The sequence below is a fragment of the Gavialis gangeticus genome, unplaced genomic scaffold (assembly GCF_001723915.1).
Source record: "Gavialis gangeticus isolate Ggan-Ray unplaced genomic scaffold, GavGan_comp1, whole genome shotgun sequence".
NCBI lineage: Eukaryota > Metazoa > Chordata > Crocodylia > Gavialidae > Gavialis > Gavialis gangeticus.
In genome coordinates this window covers 39699264-39708922 of record NW_017728994.1, presented here as the reverse complement: position 1 = coordinate 39708922, position 9659 = coordinate 39699264, and the positions used below count along the sequence as shown (strand labels likewise).

The 9659-nt window shown below is 39.7% G+C and overlaps 1 protein-coding gene across 5 annotated transcripts in view; it reads left to right on the top strand.

Moving 5' to 3' along the window:
• The window catches only part of LGI1 (leucine rich glioma inactivated 1), a 50446-nt gene that overhangs the window by 10834 nt on the left and 29953 nt on the right, over window positions 1–9659 (top strand). For 2 of the 5 annotated variants that reach the window (XM_019502607.1, XM_019502610.1), the window contains exons 2-3: window positions 5256–5367; window positions 7815–7866. The exons of 1 other annotated variant lie outside the window; for it this stretch is intronic. The gene's annotated coding sequence lies outside the window, so the exon portion shown is untranslated. Of the gene's footprint in view, window positions 1–4483; window positions 5368–7814; window positions 7867–9659 lie in introns of those variants that run through there. 2 more of the 5 variants (XM_019502608.1, XM_019502609.1) reach the window with 2 other exon arrangements.

Sequence of the window (9659 nt, the reverse complement as noted above, 5' to 3'; positions counted from 1 at the left end):
TGGTCGGGGCAGCAGGGCAGGCCCTATGAGAAGAGGCTACAGGACCTGAACCTGTTCAGCCTCCACAAGAGAAGGCTGAGGGGGGATCTAGTGGCCTGTTACAAACTAGTCAGAGGGGATCAGCAGGCACTGGGGAAGTCCCTGTTCCCCCGAGCACTACCAGGAGTGACCAGGAATAACGGTCACAAGCCAAGTGAGGGTAGATATCAGGAGGCGCTATTTCATGGTCAGGGCGGCTAGAGTCTGGAACCAACTTCCAAGAGAAGTGGTGCTGGCTCCTACCTTGGGGGTCTTTAAGAGGAGGCTAGATGTACACCTTGCTGGGGTCATTTGACCCCAGTACTCTTTCCTGCCATGGCAGGGGGTTGGACTCGATGATCTGCTCAGCTCCCTTCCGACCCTAGAAACTATGAAACTAAGTGGCACAAAGCATGTGAGCACATTTCACTATTAAAGCACAGTGAAAAAATACATATAGTCATTTCCTTGTTTCTTGATATAAAGGTAGTTTTGTGTATAATGGCTACAATGCAGATACATATTAATAATTTACACATTGTGAACATTGAGAGAAGATATAAAGCACTGGCTATCAAGTGTATGCAATCTAGAAATCTTACATAAAAAAATAGAATGACAGGTCACTATCTTTTCAATAGCCGAAGGATGTGTCATTATTTTTGCTATATTTATTATTTATTTGTTTGGCACTCACAGTGCCCTTAACCTTGAATATAGTACATGGAAAAGACAGGGTCTCTACACCAAAAAGTTTACAATCTAAACAGCAATTCAGCAAAGTGGATTCTAAGGTTTCCAATTGGCTTAGTGGAGACTAAAGCAATTGCATTTGTTCCAGTAGATGCTTGTGCTTAAAGCAAGAAGTTAAGGTACAAGAAGTTCCTTAAGAAGCTAAGGAATTAGTGAGTTACTTTCTAGGGCCTGTGTTATTAAGATTACACAAGTTAAATATTATATTTTCTGGCTCTTTTCCCTTAGATACTACAGATTTTTATAGCAGTGATGATTTTGTAGTTTGCAATAGCAAATGAGAGTGTTTGAGATCAGACACATAGATCATTAGAGTATTTTTTTTTTAATTATGCAGAATAAAATTTTACCTTGGCCCTTTTCTACGTTCTGGTTTCAATGGGATTGCTCGGAGGCTGAAGTACTATTCAGCGGGTGCATCTATGCAAGACTGGTTAATTAGTTGTGCAGTAAAATTTACGCTGTAGTAGTGCATGAGTAGATGCTGCCCTGGCTTGCAGGGGCATGATGGAGCTTCAGTACAAGGGCTTCCTGCCAGCTTGCCCCACAGTGAAGCTTCCTCGTGCCTCAGCTACCCCTCCATAGCATGTTGAGCCAGGAGGAGAAGTCCCAGGTTTGCGGGTTGTCCCCAGACCCCTTGCTAGCCAGGACTGCTCTAACCTGGCTCATCATGCCACACACAAATAAACTCCAGAGCTTATTGCACATGTTCAAACAGTGTACCCAGGAGCAATAAACTCTGGAGCAATAAGTACAGTAATTGCTTGTGTAGATGCACCCAGCATGTATAAAGTTGGCAGTGGCTGGTCTGAAATGAGCAATAGCTGATCATCTTGTAGAGATTGAAGGTCAGAGTTATGAAGATTATTCTGTGTGGTGAAGTGGAATAAATGAGTAAAACTCCTTCCTGCACCTACTTATAAAGCTGCTTATCTAGTACTATACTTTATCAAGCCTCGATTTAATAAAACTGACTGCCAACCAGACTACAATTGATTCTGTGCTAGAACAGTGCACCACTGATTGCCAGATAATTAAAATAATAATCGGTTATATTTCAAATTAAATACAATTTAACGTTATTTCATGACAAAAATAATTCAGAAATTAAATATTGGTATTATCTATCTGTGCAAAGGGTTTTGAAGATGCGTATCACATGGTGGCATTTTAGGTCAGTGTAGGTATCTTATAAAGGGAACAAGACAGTTAAAACTTCTAATATAAAAATATCAAACTGTAGTCTTTGTACACAATATAAATGGATTCCACAAGGTCCATAACTGTAAGAATTAAAATTACATTCCCATTAATTAGATTGTTAATGAAAGTGTATATAGCACACAAAAATATTTCAGACAGATACTTTAGGTGAAATCCTGACTCTGTTGAAGTTGCATTCAGTTTTGAAACAAAATACTCAACTATTAAGAAAGGATTGCATACCAGCCTGGGTACCCCAGCCTCTTCCTTTTTGGGCGCTATACAGAGGCTATAAGATCATACCGCCCCCATCACTCCACCTCCAGCCAGAAAGCAAATCTTCTGTATGTGGATCTCAACCAATCTGTGATTTATTCTAAACCTTCAGCATACTACCCTAGTCTGCAGAGCCATGGATGACTGAGTAGGAGGGAAATATAGCATGGAGCCCAACATGAAATGATAGATGCAGTTGTTAAGGTGATTGTGTGAGAACCAGGTGCTATAGGTTCCAGTCCCTGTTCTGTCACAAATGTTCTATGTGATATTGAGGATATGCATACCCAGCACAGTACAGCGCCATTTACCCATGCCTGAGCTAGTTCTAACCAAACCAGCTCAGGTACCAGAAACTGCACAGGCAAATTAGTGCTTTACTCATGGGCATAAACAGATTTAGGATTTTTTAAAAGGGGGGTGTGCATGGTGTGGCACTTCATCACATATAACATAACATATATTTCTCCAGAGCAGAGGCTTTCATAATATGGTAGGGGGCTTGCACTATATTATTTAGTTTAAGTTCAAAGCAAAAAACAAATATAGCTATTAGAATGTGTACAAATTAACTAGAGTATATATAAAAGTTTTAAAAAACACTACAAACCAGGCAAAAAATAGTCTATTAGTTCTTTAGTAGTTGTACTTAAATGTACATCTCTTATTCATATTCATAAAACAAAACCTAGCCTTTCTGAGCATCTTGACAGTGCATCCAGTACTTCAATGTCAGTCATTGCTGCACCTGAATGACTATTACTGCACTTGAGTTAAGGCTTTTAACTAGAGCTAAAAACAGTCTGCATGGCTGTAAAATAGAAGAGAGACATTACCAGGAATGTCTAACAGATAGCAAAATTGCAGAAGAAAGGATAGTTTGAATAGTGAAACATCAAAGCTATTTAAAAGGATAGAGAGCCTTTAATACTCATGAAGTGGAGAGAGATTAACAGGAATCAGGGAGATGATAATAAGCCATGAAGTCAATTGACTGTCTCAGCACTAGCTGTATGCTGCTGCCCCTCCCAGCCAGTTTAAATTTTGAGTAGATCAGGAATCAAAGAGGGGTGCAATTGCACCACTTCACCCCCCTGGATTTGCCTATGCTCCTGGGTAAACTAGCCATAGGTATTTCCTTAATCTTCTGTGCTTTGGTTACTTCAGCCATGCTCCCTGTGCTTATTCACGTTCTCTCTTTCTTCTTGTCAGTCTCTCTGATGTTTCTAGGGCTACTTCCCTCTCTCATTGATGCCTACAGATACACCTCTAATCCAAACAACAGCCAGCAAAGCCCCTCCATCCATGTGCCTCTAATTAACACAGCAATATGTGTTAACTTCATTTTAGGGTTACCTTTGACCAGCCTGCCACTGTCCATGACATTTTGCACAATTCACAAGAAAGGCTACAGTAATAAACTTCCTGAGACTCTCATGGCCGCCAAAGTATGATTTAGCAGTAGGTATCCCAGGCACAATTATAGTGATTGTCTCATGGAAGTGATTTGTAGCAAGCAGTTTAAGTCCAAATATTCACCTATTTGAATACCAACCTATTCAAGAAGGAGAAAATCCTTTGGCTTTTTGAGTAGCCATAGTTTATATCCCTCTGTTGCTTACAGCTTAGCATTGCATTAAAAACCTAACCACTGCTTAGATATGACCTTGCTTTAGTTCCTTTACTAAAGGAACACAGCCGGCAGAAAAAGGAAATTTACTAGAGATTTGCAAACTTCTTGCTAGTTTATAAGCAAGCAGAGGCATATAATGGACTTATTTCATTCTTTCCCTTAAGGTGGATCTCTAGTGCAAAGAAGAAAGGAGGGAGGGAAGCCATGCAGCTTGGGAGGTCTAGTATTTTCTGGAGACAATGATTGTCCCTCCCATTCACAGCCTGGAGGGAACACTGTTGTGGAAACCTTCCAAACTGTAAAGGGAGGATCACTGCTTTCTAAAGGGAACTGGAATGCATTCATAAGAAAGTCAGGTCTTTTTTTAAGCTTTCTTTAGGGTGTTCCAAACACTGGAGACCACAAAAATATACTTGAGACTCCATTGACAGTGCCTTATAAAATTAGCTTACCTTGTTCGAAAACCCATCTGCCAAAGTCAGACAAGGTTCTTTGGGTAGATGTGATATCTTCTATTAGACCAACTACATAGTAGGAAAAATTGTTCTTTGAAAGCTGTCAGGCACAAACATCCTTCTTCAGGCATATAGAGTCTGCTGGTGAATTGTGTGCTCTCCTGGGTAGAATAAAAGCCAAGATGCAACTTCCAAAGTATCATTTTTATTCATGAGACAACATGTGCCAGATGAAGCAGGTCCTTTACTGTGGTTAGTTCCGTTACTTCAGCTGCCTTTCAACAGTCTCTGACTTTGACTGAATGACTTATATATAGCCAGGATTTCTCTTGCTGTGTTTTATTCAGGACTTAATAACCCTGTACAATTTGCATGTAATATTAATTACACAGTCACAAATTTGGAACCTGGTGTCTATATTTTAGACTGAATTGCCAGGATACTAATTTTTGGTTTTAATGACTGGAAAATATTTCCCCAAAAGCTGCTAATTTTACTACAGAACAAACCAAACAGAACAAAAACACAGAAACTAAACTAACATGTAAGACATTTTATGGAAGATGCTAAAGAAAGAATATAAATTCAATACAAATTTAACAATAAACAATAACAATAAAAATTATGTCAATTTTGCATGGATTAACCTAATATTGTATAGAAAATGAACATAGTCAATAAGATAGCAGAGTCAGGGGACCGATTTTTCATTATTCTTGGCAGAATCAAAGAGTTGGAAAATTTTAGACCATGGACTGTTCTTGACAATTAGATGGTATTAGCTCTAATGCCATTGCTCAGTTGTTTTGGGCTATGTATAAAGCATTGGATTTTATGGAGGAATTCTGGTATATTTTATATGACATTGCAGGTTCTTATGGGATTTGGTTTCCATCACTTCTTTATTTGTATTGCAGGTGCTAAAGATATTGCACACTCCCTCCTGTAAACACCTAATAAATTCATGGATGGATAGGAAGGGTGTTGGCAGAGTGAGGATCATGGTTACCAGTCTCTGGTTAGTCTTATGTAAGCTGTCTGAGATTTTGTTCTCACTTGGGGTTAACTATTAAATAATAACAATATAAATGTTAAAAACTTTTATGATCATGTTTTTCCATGTTTACTCACAGAAACCCATTTGATCTTGAGTAAGACATTTTGCCACAAATGCTGTGTTGTGGTTCACTTGAGCATGTGTGAACATTTTTTCTGCATGACGCATTTCACTCCAACTTTTTTATGTTTACAAACCTGAAGCAAAGCTGAATCAAAACAGAGCTTCTCATTTCATTGTGAAATCACATGTATCCATATATACACAGAACTGGGTGCAAGTTCATAGCTTTTAGCAAACTTAAATTCAGACCAGCTGGTTGCCAAGTTAAACTATGATATGAGCAGTCAAGTTGCTGGCCATTTCATCTGCTGCTCATATGCCCTTCTGCGCCGCTGAATAAGAGATGTGAATGCAGCTTTTTTCTAACCTCACAACCAGTAATCCAGTTTCATCCACAACACTTCTACTGCCTCTAGTAAAAAACTATAACTTTCTCTTCAAACTATAACTTTCTCTTCTAATTATGCCACTTAGAAAAAAATAGAAAAATAAATAAATATGTAAATACACCATTTCACTCTCCAGAGAGTTCAAGAGATAACACATCCATCTTTCAGTAGAGTGCTTATTATTTCTCATAGGGTTAGATCCCAGTCCCACTGGAGTCAGTGGGCACACTGCCCGACTGAAAGCTGCTTCCTCATTAATCATGTGGTCACGCGGTATATTAGAGCCCATGTGAGGTATAGGTAGATGCTCTTAGAAGATTCTGAGAATACAGAAAGAGGCAAGCTGACATATTAGAAAAAGCTTCCCTTCCTCTCAGTAGATTTTCATGTACAGACTGTGGCTGTGGAAAAATCCCCCTCTGTGTATCCCATTGCACTGGGTCATTCCGGCTGCACCCCTCTCTCTTTCACTTGCTTGCTATTTGGTCCTGGCTGGTCAACCAGGAGACCTGGCCAGATCAGTTCCTGAGGGGAGAGGGAAGAGGTCTCTATCTCCTCCAGCGGCATTTTGGAAAAGCCACAAGACGCATGCCTCCAGGTACTGCCTGGGTGAATCCCTATGAGTAAAGACCTGGAAACTAGCTAGTAGGTTAGAACTAAGTATAGATAGACACGTCTTAAGAGGGTCACTGTACCCAATATCTGTAAAGACTCAACTTATTTTGGTTTACTCAAAGTGTATTCTGACTCCTTCGTTCTATCCCCTCCCCGCCAGTAAAGGTATGAGGTTACAGCATGACTGGCCATGAATTCCCGAGGGGAGAGAGAGACGCCTTTATTGCTTCCTTTCCTAGGCCAGCTATATTGGACTTGGCTTTTCATTTTTCTCGAATGCTGGAGGCAATCTTTGGATGCTTCAGGCTGAAAGAGGCACCCCAAAATATTACCAGTGAGCAAAGCACCCCCAAGGCTTGCAGGGTCTGTGTACCCCTGGCTACACAGAGTCCTTACAGAGACCAGCACCTGGGTGGTGGTATTATTACCGCAGACATGCGGGTGTTCTCCAGGAAGGGGGATGACTGGCCATAGGCTCCCCAGGGGAGACTCCCGAAGCGTGGCTTTGGGCCTGGCACAGTGAAGTGGGTGGCTCTGCGTGTAGTGCCCCCTACTGTGCCACCAGTGGTCCCATCCATTTACATACTGTGAATTAATACAGATTCACACAGGGTTTTTGAACTCTTCTGTACTCTATGCTTCTACTTGTGGGCATGTATACCTGCTGTGTACTGTTTAAAACAAAAATCTTTCTTGTCTCTTAATGGGATTTTTAAGGCAAAACATCATTAAAGCTACATTAAAGCTATGAAACTATGAAACATCTGGGTAAGAATAATTAGCACTCAAGTAGATCAGCTAATCTTGTTTTACAGGACTGTGTGGGATATTCCTTTGAGCTCTGACCCAGCAAAGCACTTTTATACATAATTAACTTTAATGGTATTGCCAAGACTAAGCATTCAAAAATCATGAGTTAGGCCTCCAAAATCCATAGAATTTTTTTAAAAAACAATAAAGTATTGGTTGTTTATACTTGTCATTTGCTTTTGCAGCTTTACAATTCACATTTTTTATGTTTTAATATTAAAATTTGTATTATTAAAAATAAAACTAGGAATCATAAGTATGTCAATAAACATCTTAGTTGCACCAGTAGCAAAACCTGAACATAGATGAATTTTGCATAATTTCAGTGTTGAGTCAAATGTTACATAGATGTGCACAATTATTACTAGACAAACTAAAAAGGAGAGTGTAGGTTACATTTTTCAGCATTTCTTTCCTGTTATATTCAGATATATTTCTGTCAATGATAAGAAGATCACACTGCAATATACCAAATCAATCTGATAACATTAAGGCTACCTGTGTACATATTAAGGTAACTAGTACTCTGCTTCACTACACAGGTTTGACAACCAGAAGTAAGGCACATTCTTCTTTCATTTACATCACTTATAGGTGAGTCTTCTTCATTTACACAGTGTAAATTAAGAGTCAATCTACTGTATCATTTGACTTATATAAACATATAACTGGTTATCATCGTCAGCAGTCCTTCAATTTGAGGATGACAGTCTTCCAGTAGATAGGGAAGTTATCCATGAGTCCGGAGATGGCTGAAGAGGCTAATCTGAGATCTGCATGTTCAGTTGCAGACATGGCATATAGTTTCAGAAGGATGGAGTGGATCCTGGTGAAGTTGGGTCACAGCTCCTTCCTTTCATCTCTCTCATCCATTTGCCTCTGTAGCAAGACAAGTTTGTTCAGAATGGTTGATGCTTTGTTGTACTTCCAGGTGCCACTGGGGATGATTCAGTGCTCATGTCTCCCAGGTATTGACATTAATCAGAATTGGTTCTTTTGCCTACCTCTAGACCAGTGATCACTTCCTTTCCTGTTTCATGTCGTTGTGATGAGGTATTTAGCAGAACTCGGATTCACTGGAATCTGAGAAGCCATGCCATGAGCACTTCTGCTATGGCCTCAAACTTGCAACCTCTGGGCTGTTAACCATGCACCTTAGTTCTCATGCCTCTCCACCCCCACTGATTTTATTGAAATACATGCAATTCTTAAAGCGACTGCTATTTCTTTGAGTGTTCCTATCCTGTTTTTATTCTCTTTCTGAAAGCATAAAATAACAGTTAATGAACATTTGTTTTTCACAGCATGCTCCCATCTAAACTTGGTAGACATCCACTTGGAAACATGCACGCAAAACATGTTATAACATTTATACTCTCCATGCAGCTTCTATCCTCTTCAGAGACAGAGAAACAGGAAGTTAGAGGATGGCATGACACATGAGTGATACCAGGGCCATCCCTAGGGGGCGCAAGTCAGGGCGACCACCCCAGGCCCTGTCCTTTGGGGGGCCCCGTGGAGCAGGGAAGAGCGGCTGTGGTGATTCTATGCTGCCACTGGCTTCACATCCAGCCACTTGGCACACCCCCCCTGCGCTGCTGAATCTGCCGCTGGCTTCCTTGCATCCAGGGACGGGGCCCTGCACAGGTTGATTTGCACCGGGCCCTGCACCCTGCTTGGGTCGTCTCTGAGTGCCACTAATGCAAAGGGAGTGACAGCCCCATTCCATGTAATCTGCAGGACACTATTTTTCTGTAGATGGCTAATTTCTTGGCCCTATTCTCTACATGCCAGTGACTATCCTCACCCTGAATGAGAGTTCCTGTAATATATCACAAGTTATCTTACTTTTCAGCTTCTTTCACATCTTCCCACTGGAAATGTTAAAATATTCTAAATTAGAAACAAACTGGATCTAGTGAAAAAATTCAAATGATATTTCATACAATACACGCCAAGAATTGTTTTACAAACTTTGAAATACAGTATTTAATAAAATGTATTGTAACTATGTATACTATTCCTTCAGAATCAATTCAGAGTTTGAAAGTGGGTACACCTATATTTCTAATGTTTTCAGATTTAAATTATGTATAATGGCAAAATCAGTAAATACAGGGCCTCTCAAAACAGTAATTTATTTCTAAAAAAAAAAAAGGAAACACAAATGTGATAAGGTTAATCAAAAGATGTATTCTTTGTACTGAATACACTTTTTTAGGAGCAAAAGACAAACATTATTAAACCTTATATTAATAGAAGCACAGTTTTGTCAGTATTGTAACAGTGTAAAACTTGCACACTTGTAGGTGTGGAAGGATGGATGTGCCAACAAAAAAAGTCTAAGTATTGAAAATGACTTATTTGGAAACTATTTTATGCATATA